Source organism: Equus caballus, chromosome 10, assembly GCF_041296265.1.
Source record: "Equus caballus isolate H_3958 breed thoroughbred chromosome 10, TB-T2T, whole genome shotgun sequence".
Taxonomy (NCBI): Eukaryota; Metazoa; Chordata; class Mammalia; order Perissodactyla; family Equidae; genus Equus; species Equus caballus.
This window is the reverse complement of record NC_091693.1, coordinates 80,944,821-80,956,953: the sequence shown is the minus strand read 5'-3', so window position 1 is coordinate 80,956,953 and position 12,133 is coordinate 80,944,821.

Sequence of the window (12,133 nt, the reverse complement as noted above, 5' to 3'; positions counted from 1 at the left end):
TGGCTGAGTGGTTAAGTTCGCACATGCCGCTGTGTCAGCCTGAGGTTTCACTGGTTTGAATCCTGGGAGCAGACATGGCACCACTCATCAGGCCATGCTGAGGCAGCATCCCACACGCCACAACTAGAAAGACCCACAACTAAGAATATACAACTACGTACCAGGGGACTTTGGGGAGAAAAAGGAAAAACAAAATAAAATAAAATCTTAAAAAAAAATGTAGGGTTCAAAAAAAGAAAAAAGAAAAATTTTTATATAAATCTAGTGTAACTTAAGTGTTTACAAAGTCTACAGTCGCGTACAGTAGTGGCCTAGGCCTTCACATTTACTCACCACTCACCCGCTGACTCACCCAGAGCAACTTCCAGTCCTGCAAGCTCCGTTCAGGGTAAGTGCCCTATACAGGTGTACCATTTTTTATTTCTTATACCATATTTTTACTGTACCTTTCTATGTTCAGATACATAAATACTTACCATTGTGTTACAATTGCCTATAGCATTCAGTACAGTGCCATACTGTACAGCTTTGTAGCCTGGGAGCAGTAGGCTACGCCATATAGCCTAGGTGTGTAGTGGCTATACCATCTAGGTTTGTGTAAGTACACTCTGTGGTGCTTGCAGAATGACCAAATCACCTAATGACCCATTTCTCAAAATGTATCCCCATCATTAAGTGGCACATGACTGTACTCTGTGATTTCATTCCTTCAAAATTATTAATACCAGCTTTACGATCCAGCATATGATCAGTTTTAGTGAATATTCTCTATACTCTTAAAAAGATTGTGTATTCTGCATATGTTAGGTATAGTGTTCTATAAATAGCCATTAGACAGACTTGTTTGATAGTGTTGTTCAAATCTATACCCATACCGATTTTGTTTTTTTCTACATGAGCTACTAATTATTGAGAGACTATGCGAAAACCTCTGTCTATTTTCCCCTTTAGTTCTGTATTGTTTTTTGTTTCACGTTTTATTGATCTGTTTGATTTTAATATATCCAATAACTTGTTTTTTCTTAATGGCATATTATTTTTCCAACCTTTTGTTTACAATCAATGTTCATTTTGCTTTTTTTAAATTTTAACCAGTTTGACAACTTCTGTCTTTTAATTAGAATGTTTAGTCCATTTACATTTAATGGGTGACAAAGTCACACATTCCTATTTGTACCCTCTCTTCTTTCTGTTCCTTTACTTCCTTTTCTGTCTTATTTTGCATTTATTGAGTATTTTTAAGTATTATTACATTCTCTCTCTTCTATTTCCTTTTAAACTATGCTTCATTAGCTTTTTTTAGTGATTGCTTTACCAATTACAATATGCATTTTTACCTTATCACAATTTGCCTCAAATTAAAGTTATATTGCTCTCAGTTAATGTGAGAACTTTACTATTCTGTTTATATGATTTCCTGCCTTTTGTTCTATATTTATTATATATTTGCCTTTGCATATATTATAAACTTCACAAAGTATTGTTATTATTTTACTTTAAAGAGTCAGTTGACTTTCAAAAAATTAAGGAAAGAAAAAAGATATATTTACTCATATTGATATTTCCGGTGATCTTTATTGATTTCTATAGATCCTAGCTTCCTCTGGTATCATTGCTCTTCACCTAAGAACTCCCCCTAGCATATCTTGTAGTGTAGGTCTACTGGCAGCAAAGTCTCTCAGATTTTGTTTATCTGAAAATGCCTTTAATTTACATTTACTTTCATTTTTAAAAAAATATTTTGAATGAAAATATAATTGATAGTTCTCTTCTTTTGTCTCTTTAAACATGAGATTCCATTTTTGTCTATTGTATCTGTTGAAAGGGTTGTCATTATTCTTATCATTGTTTTCTCTTATGTAATATGACTTCTTTTCTGGCTGCTTTTGAGATTTTATGTCTAATTTACAGCAGTTCGACAATTTTGTGCTTAGAAGTGGTTTCCTTGGTAATTATTCTGCTTGAGGTTGACTTAGCATCTTGGATCTGTGGGTCTTATGTTTTATCAAATTGGAAGATTTCCAGTCAATAATTCTTCAGTTTTTCTGGCCTGTACTCTCTCTTCTTCTTCTGGGAATTCTCCTTAATATTGTTGAATATTATCATTGAAAGCCCTTTTTTTTTTAAATCTTTTCTTTGCTTCAGCTTGGATAGTTTCTGTTGACCTGCTTCAGTTCAGACATTCTTTCTTCTCTTTTGTTCAGTTCTATATTACTCCCATCCAGAAAATTTTACATTTTAGATACTATGTTTTTCATTCTAGCATTTCCATTTGGTTATTTGTTTCTCCAAAAACTCTCTAACATCCCCAACTACTTATCTTTTCACCATTATAGGCATCTTTTCCTATAGATTCTTTAATACATTTGTCAGAGTTATTGTAAATTCCTTTTCTGATTATTTCAAATTTAGTTTATTTAGACTGGCTTTCTCTTAATTTATGTTTTTTATTGACCACAAGTCATATTTTTCAAATTTCTTTTCGTGTCTTGTAATATTGAATGTTGGGTATTGTGTCTAAAAGAACAGTAGGTGTTGTCACAGATTTTTAAAAGATGTTATATATCTATACACACATATTATATTATATTATTTATAGCATATTATATCATATTACATTATAATACATTATGTGTATTTTCTCAGTAAAGAACACTATTTCCTATGTTAAACAGGTAGAAAGGCTAATCTGTCTGATTTAATCATAGATTTAGCTACTTTGGGACAGGCTTGCGGCCTTAGTCCTTCCAACAATAACTTAACATTCAAGCACCACAAGTTTAATGTGCTTTCTCTTTGCTTTTATTCTAGCTCTAGCTTCCTGCAGTGTCACTGGGATGACTGTCATTGATCTTATCAGACATTGAATCAGGTAGGATTTTGGTTGCAGATTCAGATAGACTCAATTTTCCTTTAGCATTGGATGCCTTCACAGTGAGTTTAGGCCTCTCTCCAGAACTGTACACTGGGACCAAACGCTGTCAGACTTCAAATCTGCAAGACCTTGAGTCTCCTTGACCTCCAAAGTGCAAAAGGGCTAGACTACTAGACCTGGAAATAAAGATTTTGAGACTATTAGATGTCAAATATGACACATCAAGAAACTGCAAGACTATGAGACTGTCAGACCTTGAGAATGTGAGTCTGCAGAGTGTGCAACTATTGGGTTTGTGAGACCACAAGCTTTCCAGATCACAAGACTTTGAAACTGCAGGACTACAAGACTGCAAAGTCACCAAGACTGCAAGTCTGAGAGACTGTTACTTGGCAGAATGATCTCTGGATTTGGAGCCTCTCCAAGTTCAAATCCAATAGGCCAGCCCCTAGGAGTAGGAAAAGTGTCTGTCAGATATTTTATTTGAAGAAAGATCATCATTATCTGGCAAGCTTGCTTCTCTAACTGCTTCCAACGTCAGCAAATCTTCTGTTCTTTGCTCACCATCTCTCTGAAGTTTTGACTAAATTATGTTAATAGTTTCAGATTCATGTCCAGAGCTCCTCATTAGCAGGAATTTTTGGCTTATCCCTTGATTTCTTGTTGTTTTGGTGGCAAGGAAGATCTTTCATATCCTTCTACGTCTTAACTGGAAGCAGAACTCCACTGAAGCAATTTGAGGAGGTGGAAGCTGTCATGAAGTGTGTTGATAGCTTCAATTTGCACCTACAGATCCATTCTCCACTTTTCCCACCCTGCTGTGTTCCCTGCCCTTTCGCTTCTATTAGTTTCAGCCAATGGGGAGATGTTGGGATATTTATTCCCCTGGCTGCCCCTTGCTGAGTTGCCAAAGGCTAGATGAGTTCATCAAATGTCAAAGTTCCTGTCCTGCAGCCCTTTCAACATTATCCTCCCTGTCCCCATATTCAGGGAGCAGCTCCCTTCTTCACCCCATGGCATGGTAACAGCATTCTGCTGTTACTAATTCCAGGGTTCTATGCTCTCTCTTGGGGTTTCCTATATCCTGCCCACACCTTTGTGCATAGTCCTGTTATTAAACTCTTCTCACATTATCCAGTTTGAAAGCGCTATTTGTCTTGCCGATGCTCTGACACAGGGACTTTTCAAACGCTGTCATAGAGCTGGAACTGCTAAGATGAATGGAGAGGGAAGAACAGACTCTTCAAAGCATAACCTGGAACTCAGCAATACATGTGACTTTTGAAAACCAGAGTTGAAGAAGTGACAAAATACATATAGGTAATGTCGGTATAGTTCAACGGAGCTTCCATTTTGGTCATGACTTGTGCCTAGCACAGTACTAAATGATGACACAAAACCATGGTGCCTACTCTCAGGAAGCTCAAAATCTAAAAGCAGAGATGTTCTTCAAACAAATGTCACATACAGTGTACTGCACACAGAAAAGAGACCCTTGCATTAGAACTGATTACACATGAGAATTGTCGAAGGGTCTTTTGGAGCACAGCCCACAGATCCAGTTTTGAAGACTCCAGGGCCTGATAACATCCCTTTCAGTCTTATTGTTTAATGATTAGAAACGATGAGGTAGACCTGGATTTATGCCCAATTCCTACCTGCAAATTAGACTCAGTTTAAGAGGTATAGCAGATGGGTGAATTCTAAACTATCATACTTTAAGTCAAACTTGAAAATAAGTACAAACAGTTCACCAGCACACATCCATTTTTTTGACTGGTGCCTCCCTCCCAGGAGGTACACAGGTGGGAAAATGAGTGGGGTCAGAACTCTTTTCTACTCACCCAACATAAATTATTACTTTCCATTGGAGAATGGTTATTTGCAAGGTTGCCGTAAATCTTACAAATGAATGTTTGCAAGGCAGCAGAGAGCAGGCTCTCTTGTTCCCTCAAAAGGGATGGGGGAAGGGATCCTATGAAAATCGTCTCTAACTTCCCAGATTAATAGGCAGAGAGACTTCATAGCTTCAGCTCCCAAAATAGCAGGAGAGGAAGGCAAAAAAATAGTTAGGCACGCTGATTGCATTGTTACAACTTAAATTGTACTCAGATGCGAACTCTGATGTGCCAAAAACAGTGAAGGCCCAGCCTGAAAGATCAGAAAAGTGACATCTGGTATTGGATGCCCCAGCAGACATGACTAATACCATTGGTATTGTGTAGATTCTGCCTTCACTAATTTAATATTCAAATATGAGGGTCAGCCCCACAGTGCTCTGTGATAACAGAAGACGTAGGCTTCTCAGAAATCACCTTCTTGCCCCAAAAGGGCTATTTAAAGAGGCTGGATGTCTATCTTGCAGGCTGACCAGGACACGCTCTGTTATTTCCACATGTTCATTAAGATCCATTTGTTTCATGGCTCTCACACATGGTTGAGCTATGAGGAAGCCCCGAGAACTCATCCATAGCTTGTAATAAATAAATAACCTCCTCATAGTTTGCCCCTTGGATATTTGCTTTATGCCAGAACATTTTAGTTTTACACATACACATGCATGCAAATGTATTTCTCCACCGAAAATAAAAACCTGATGTCCCCCCATAACTTTTACTGCTGACATTCAAGAATACCACATTGGCTTGAGGCTGGGGGGTATTCTGAATCAATCAACAGAGTTACCCTGTACCCCATGTGGATATTTCCAATTGTCAAATTTATCAGCTTGGCAAATATTTATTGAATACCTACTAAGCACAAAACACTGTGCTAGGTTCAGTGGCAGTTACAAAGATAAATTTTTAAATGGCATAAAATAACTGTGTAAATTGTCATTTAATCATGCTTTCATGATTCAAAAGACAAATCAGAACTTTTGAGTAGCTCTGGGCCTTCCTGTCAACTTCCAAGTGCTATGAAACAATAATGCAGGGTTTATTCTTGGAAACATCATAATGATAATAAGAGCTACTGTTTACTGACTGTTTTCTAAAGGTAAAGCATTGTATTAGGCCCTTCGCATACAATATCTCAAGCATCTTACAAGATAGGTAGGAAAATCATCTGTTTTACAGATAAGGAAAGAGATTCAGAGAAATGAATGAGCCTGTGTAAGATATACAGCTTAGTAAGAACTGAGTGAGATCTATTTTCAGTCTACCTGCCTTCAAATCCAAAAATCCCTATTTTTTGTTTCACCGTAAACTTCAACGCAGGTATATAATTCTTCAAGATTCTGAGATACTTACCTGCTCATCTAGATGGAAATGTAGGAACTCCCAAGATTGAGAATTGCTAAATCTCTGAAAAAAATTGTAGTACTGTATTTTCTGTGATATTATGAAGAGTAATACTTCATTTTCACTTTCCAAATGTAAAATTCTACTTTAAAATTCAACTAATATCCGTAGTCTTTCCCCTCCCCATGCCCTAACTCTCCCAAACACCCAGCATCTATCTTCCATTTGGAGTCACTGTATTTGCCACCCTGTCTCTCAAAAGTGCTTTTTTGTGTATGTGATGTAATTAGCCTTTTACCCAAAAATCTCTTTCCTTCAAGTTCCTTCAATTCTTCTACAATTTAGACTATAATATTTGGTCTCCATGATTCCTGAGGAAAAATGCAAATACTCCTCAGAGGGTTAGCTTGTTCTGTTGATAGTTCCCAACATGTTAGCATAGTATAGATTTTATGAATAGCCGGTCTCCTCAGCAAGGACCTGAGAGAGTAAACCTTAATAGAAAAGAGTCCAGAAAGCTCTGAGAGAGAATGAAGGCCACTTGGCAAGGCCCACTGAGTGATTTGGAGACTCTATTGAGTGTCCTGGATACACAGAGGACAGTGTGAGAACGCGGGGAGAAAAGGGGAGCACACGGGTAAATGGGAAGAAGAATGCAGAAGGAGGAGAAAAATTCAAGGAAATTTTAAGAAATTGCATTTGGGCCTGTAGATAATTTCTATCCTCTTGTCTTTGATTTAGAGTATTTCTGTTGCATTTATAGTATAGTTAATTCTTGTGAACCCGAATTTAGCAATTGTGTGTGTGTGTGTTGTTTCCTTTTTATTTTTTACCTGGGATAAGGACTGTAGACACTCAGGGAAGGTGTGGCTGAGACTTTCCTTGACAGGAGATCCCTGATTATCTCCAGGTGCGTCTGGAGAGAGTGATGCATTGCACAACTCAGTGAATTCAAAGCATTCTCCTGCTTGAGGATCCCCAATAGCTCCAGACACGGCTGAGCCTTGGGCAGGCCTGGCGTGCAGGCTGACCACAGCGACAGACCATACCACATGGGGAGAATACGCCCAGGAGAAGACTGAGTTTTCCACTCAGAAACAAGGCTAAGGGGAGACAGGTTATTTTTTAAGTGGGTGTTGGAGGAGGAATTAGAGGGAGGGAGAAGGATTGGAGGGGTTCACAGATTGACGGTTAGTTTTTAATTTTCCATTGAAGAGTCAATTAACAATGGTTACAGAAGGAAATTAAAAGCCTGGAAGCAGTTGAGGTTTTTGTTATTTCTGAAGTTACAAAACGCGTCAATATTGCACAGGCCTGTGTTTAATGTGGTATGACAATGCGACAGCCTTTGTGGAGAAGCTCTGGAGTCCTTTGAATGGCTTCCATGAACAAATCAGCATTCTCTTTATTACTGTGACCCTTGGATTGTGTGTGCCCATTTTTCTGGCTCTTAAGGGCAGAGTCCCAAACTTGTCATGAAGTGCACTCTGCAATGTGTGTTTGGGGATGTGAGGGAAAGAAGAAAGGCCTGGCTGGAAATGTGGCTGTGAAGTTGAGGAATGGAGGAGTCCAGGACAGAATCATTAAGTGACAGTTAAAAGCAACAAAGTGACTGTTAATTCTTGTGATGAAATTCCCATTCAAATCCCTAATCACAGCCAGAATATTATGATGCATTCACTTCTTCTTAGGGTATGCTGTTAATGATGGTACAGAGAAGAGGCTTTCTTCACAAGCTGGGTTAGATGAGTAACCTAAAGACGGAACAATTTCTCAAATTTATTCAACTAACAGGTGAGTATCATAGAACTATTTTAAGTCCTAGAACAGAGCTTGTACTAATATTTATTGAATTTGTATCATTTATTTTTTGTTCCAGAAACGCATCTAAATATTTTTTTCAGCTCAGAGCATCTTTTATTTTATTTTTTTTATCGAGGTATAATTGACATGTAACATATTGATTTCAGGTGTATAGCAATGATTCGATATTTGTATACATTAAGAACTGGTCACCTCAATAGATCTAGTTACCATCCATCACTATACAAGGTTAACTTTCAGGAGTTTACTCTCTTGTCAGCTTTCAAGTACGCACTACAACTTTCTTGACTACAGTCACCATGCTGTACATTGCACCCCCATGACTTATTTATTCTATAGCTGGAAGTTTGTACCTCTGGACCCCTTTCACTCATTTTGCCCATCCCCCAACCTTCATCCCCTCTGGCAACCACCATTCTGTTCTTTGTATCTAGTTTTGTTTTGTTTGTTTGCTTGTTTTGTTTTTTAAATTCCACATACAAGTGAAATCATATGTTATTTGTCGTTCTCCATCTGACTTATTTCGCTTAACCTAATTCCCTCAAGGTCTATCCATGTTGTTGCAAATGACAAGATTTTATTCTTTTTGATGGCTGAGTAGTATTTAATTGTGTATATATACCACGTTTTCTTTATCTATTCATATACTGATGGACACATAGGTTGTATCCATTTCTTGGCTGTTGTAACTATTGCTACAATGAACATGAGTGTGCATATATCTTTTCAAAGTAATGTTTTTGTTTTCTTTGGGTAAATACCCAGAAGTGGAATTCCTGGATCATATGGTAGTTCTATTTTTAATTTTTTTTTGAGGAACTTCCGTCATGTTTTCCATAGCAGCTGCACTACATTCCCATCAAAAGTGTACGAGGGTCCCCTTTTCTCCACATCTTGGCCAACACTTGTTATTTCTTGTCTTTTTTATAATAGCCATTCTAATGAGTGTGAGGTGATATCACACTGTGGTTTTGATTTGCATTTTCCTGATGATTAGTGATGCTGAGCATCGTTTCATGTGCCTGTTTGCCATCTGTATGTCTTCTTTGGAAAAATGTCTATTCAGCTCCTCTGCCCATTTTTTAATCTGATTCTTTGCTTTTTGCTATTGAGTTGTATGAGTTCTTTATATATTTTAGATAGCAACCCCTTATCAGATACACAATTTGCAAATATTTTCTCCCACTTAGTAGGTTGCCTTTTCATTTCGTTGATGGTTTCCTTTGCTGCTCAGAAGCTTTTTAGCTTGATGTAGTCCCACTTGTTTATTTTTTGTTTTGTCATGTAAATATTTTAATTATAATTACTCATATAATCCTCTTGATAACCCTATGGGATAGATATTATTATCCTCATTCAATGGAAGAGAAATGAAGGCAGGAGAGGTAAAGTAAATTGCCCAGGTTCACATGGCTAGGAAGTTATGGGTATAGAATTCTTTCCCTAGGGGCTGGCCCCCTGGCTATGCAGTTAAGTTTGTGCACTCCTCTTCTGAGGCCTAGAGTTCACTGGTTCTGATCCTGGGCACGAATGTACACACTGTTCATTGAGCCATGCTGTGGTGGCATCCCACATAGAAGAACTAGAATGACTTACAACTAGGCTATACAACTATGTACTGGGGCTTTGGGGAGAAAAAAAAAAGAGAATTCATTCCCTGGCAGACTGACACCAGTTCCCAAACCCTTAACCATCACCTCTACTCACACCTGCTTCATATCCTACGACTGATAGAGAATCCATTCTTAATGTGACAGAAGAATAAGTGGACTTCTACAATACTATATTATCCATGTGTTTGTTGGATGAAAAACTTTGCAATTATTATAGCTTCTCCAGTTGAATAATGATTTTCAAATAAACTTGTATTTATTATCTTTGTACATTTGAAAACCCCACCTCGATCTGCATTGCATAAGGGAGAGATGGTTTCCCAGAAACCTTGCATTAATCTAAGGCTCCTCCAGACCTGTGTTAGGAGGCCAAACCTAAGACTTAGTTCCAGAGCTGGGCTCCTGATGATATCCTTGGGCCCTTCCCTCTCACACGTTCTATTTTATGCTTTCTGATGCTCGAAAAGTGATGTTTTCTTCATCTCCCAAACTTTGCTAGGACCTTCCATTTCCTTAATAATCCAGAAGATAAGTCCCTTTCAGCAGTTTTGGATCCCATAAAAGCAAGGATGAACCAAGAAGGTGTGAAACAATGAAAGAGGGGGTTAGAGTCTGAGGAAAGCATTACCAACCTGTGTTAGTATTACGTTTCTCCCCCTTCTTTGCTGGATTTTGCTTAAAAGAAAAGGAGACAAGGCTGACCATGTATCTACTTGGAGAATGGCTCAGATTACATAGTTGAAAATTTTTATATTGTTCCCTCATTGGGAAAATAACTTTCCAGTATACTCAAAATCTAAAAGAATTGGCTTTAGTGTAATAAAAATCACATATAACTAACCTCAATTTTTCTCTATAAATGTTAATTTCTTTGTTTCTTACAGGTGTATGGGAGGCAGATGAATTCCTAAACTACATTCTGAGGACAAACAGAAGGGTAAACTAAAATATATCCATTAGTCAAACTATTTGCTGAATACCTAAAACATATTTGCTGAAGATAAATAATAGGGAAAAATTTAAAGCTTATTCATCTCCCCAGTATTTGCTAACATGAGATTTGTTAATAACATCATATTTAAAACTATATTTGTCACTATTTAAAAAATTATTTAAAAAATTTGTGACTGCAATTTTTCCATTCAATAGGACATTTGATCTTTCCCAAGAGACTATAAAACCACACTAGCTTATTACAAGACCGTTTCAAATTGACCTTCTTTTTCACCATCTGCTCAGTGTGGAAGAACTTTTACAGCTACTTGTCTTTGTATAAGCACTTCTTTATTAAATAAACATGCTATGTTCCTCATTAGTAAAGGAGATGGAATGTCACTGGTTAAACGTTTTCTATCAGGTCATTAAAAATCAGAGCTCAAAGCAAGTCGATTTTGGCAGAAGGCAGAATCAGCTTAAAGAACGTAAGTGAACTGCAGCAAATACTTAGTCTACCGATCCATTTAAATTAATTCTTAAAAGAGAAAGAAATATAAGGATGTCGAGGGAAGTTTACCATGTGACAAGGGAAGGCTTCAGTCAAAAATATTATCAAGGATAAGGAATGAGACAAAAGAAACAGAAGAGTTGGCAGAGGGATTTCCTTCCGGTCAGATGCTTCAATGTCCACAATGTCCTATGGTGACAACTGAAAAGATTAATGACGTTGGAGGGACTGGAGAGGTTGACAGTAAATATCGTTGAAGAGTGACTAGAGGGGGAAAGTTTACGTTACTTATCTTAAGAAGTGTATGAGAAAAATAAAATAGTATTTAATACTTAATTCTCAGTAGGGGAGGAATAGCTCCACTTTAACCAATGTTTTCCTCATGACGCAGTATGTGCAAAGTGGTCTGAGAATTTGAGGCATAGTCCTCATTATCAAAGAAAACATTAATAAAGTAATATCTTTACTTATGCATAAATAACGGCTTCAACTCTGAGCTAATGTGTCTTACCATGGTTGAAGACATCTTGTCACATTCAGGAAACCACACATAGGTCAAGTGGATTCCCTTATGACACTTAGGTTTTGGTTAATAAACCTCATCCACGTCTTCCTGAAACTCCTACAGACTATTCCTGCACCAGATTCCTGGGTCCTCCATGAATCCAGGCTCTACACATGGGTTTAAAGCAAACACGCACAGAAGGTGGCGTGGCATCCAGGAGAGTGTGTGGACCTTAGAAGATGAAAGCAGGAGTCTAAGTTCTGTCTCCACTATTTACTGCTCATTTAACTTTGGGCGAGCCATTTAAAATCTCCGAGGCTCAGATTTCAAACATGAGAAAAATGATGTCTTCAGGTTTCGAGGTGATACTGTATATCAAGCCCATGGTCCATTTTACAGCTCTAGGTACATGTTGATTCGTGAATGGCAGCTGCTACTGCTCTTCTAGTTTAATTAGATCAATTAAGCCTTTTAAGTGACCTTTGGAAATTTCAGACCTTGCTTCAAGAACAAGGACGCATAGGTAACCAACACCTGTTAGTAATCAATATCTCTTGCTTCAGTAGATCTAATAATATATCTATCAACGCTAACAATCTGGATATATATTACAAAGCAAAATTGTCAATC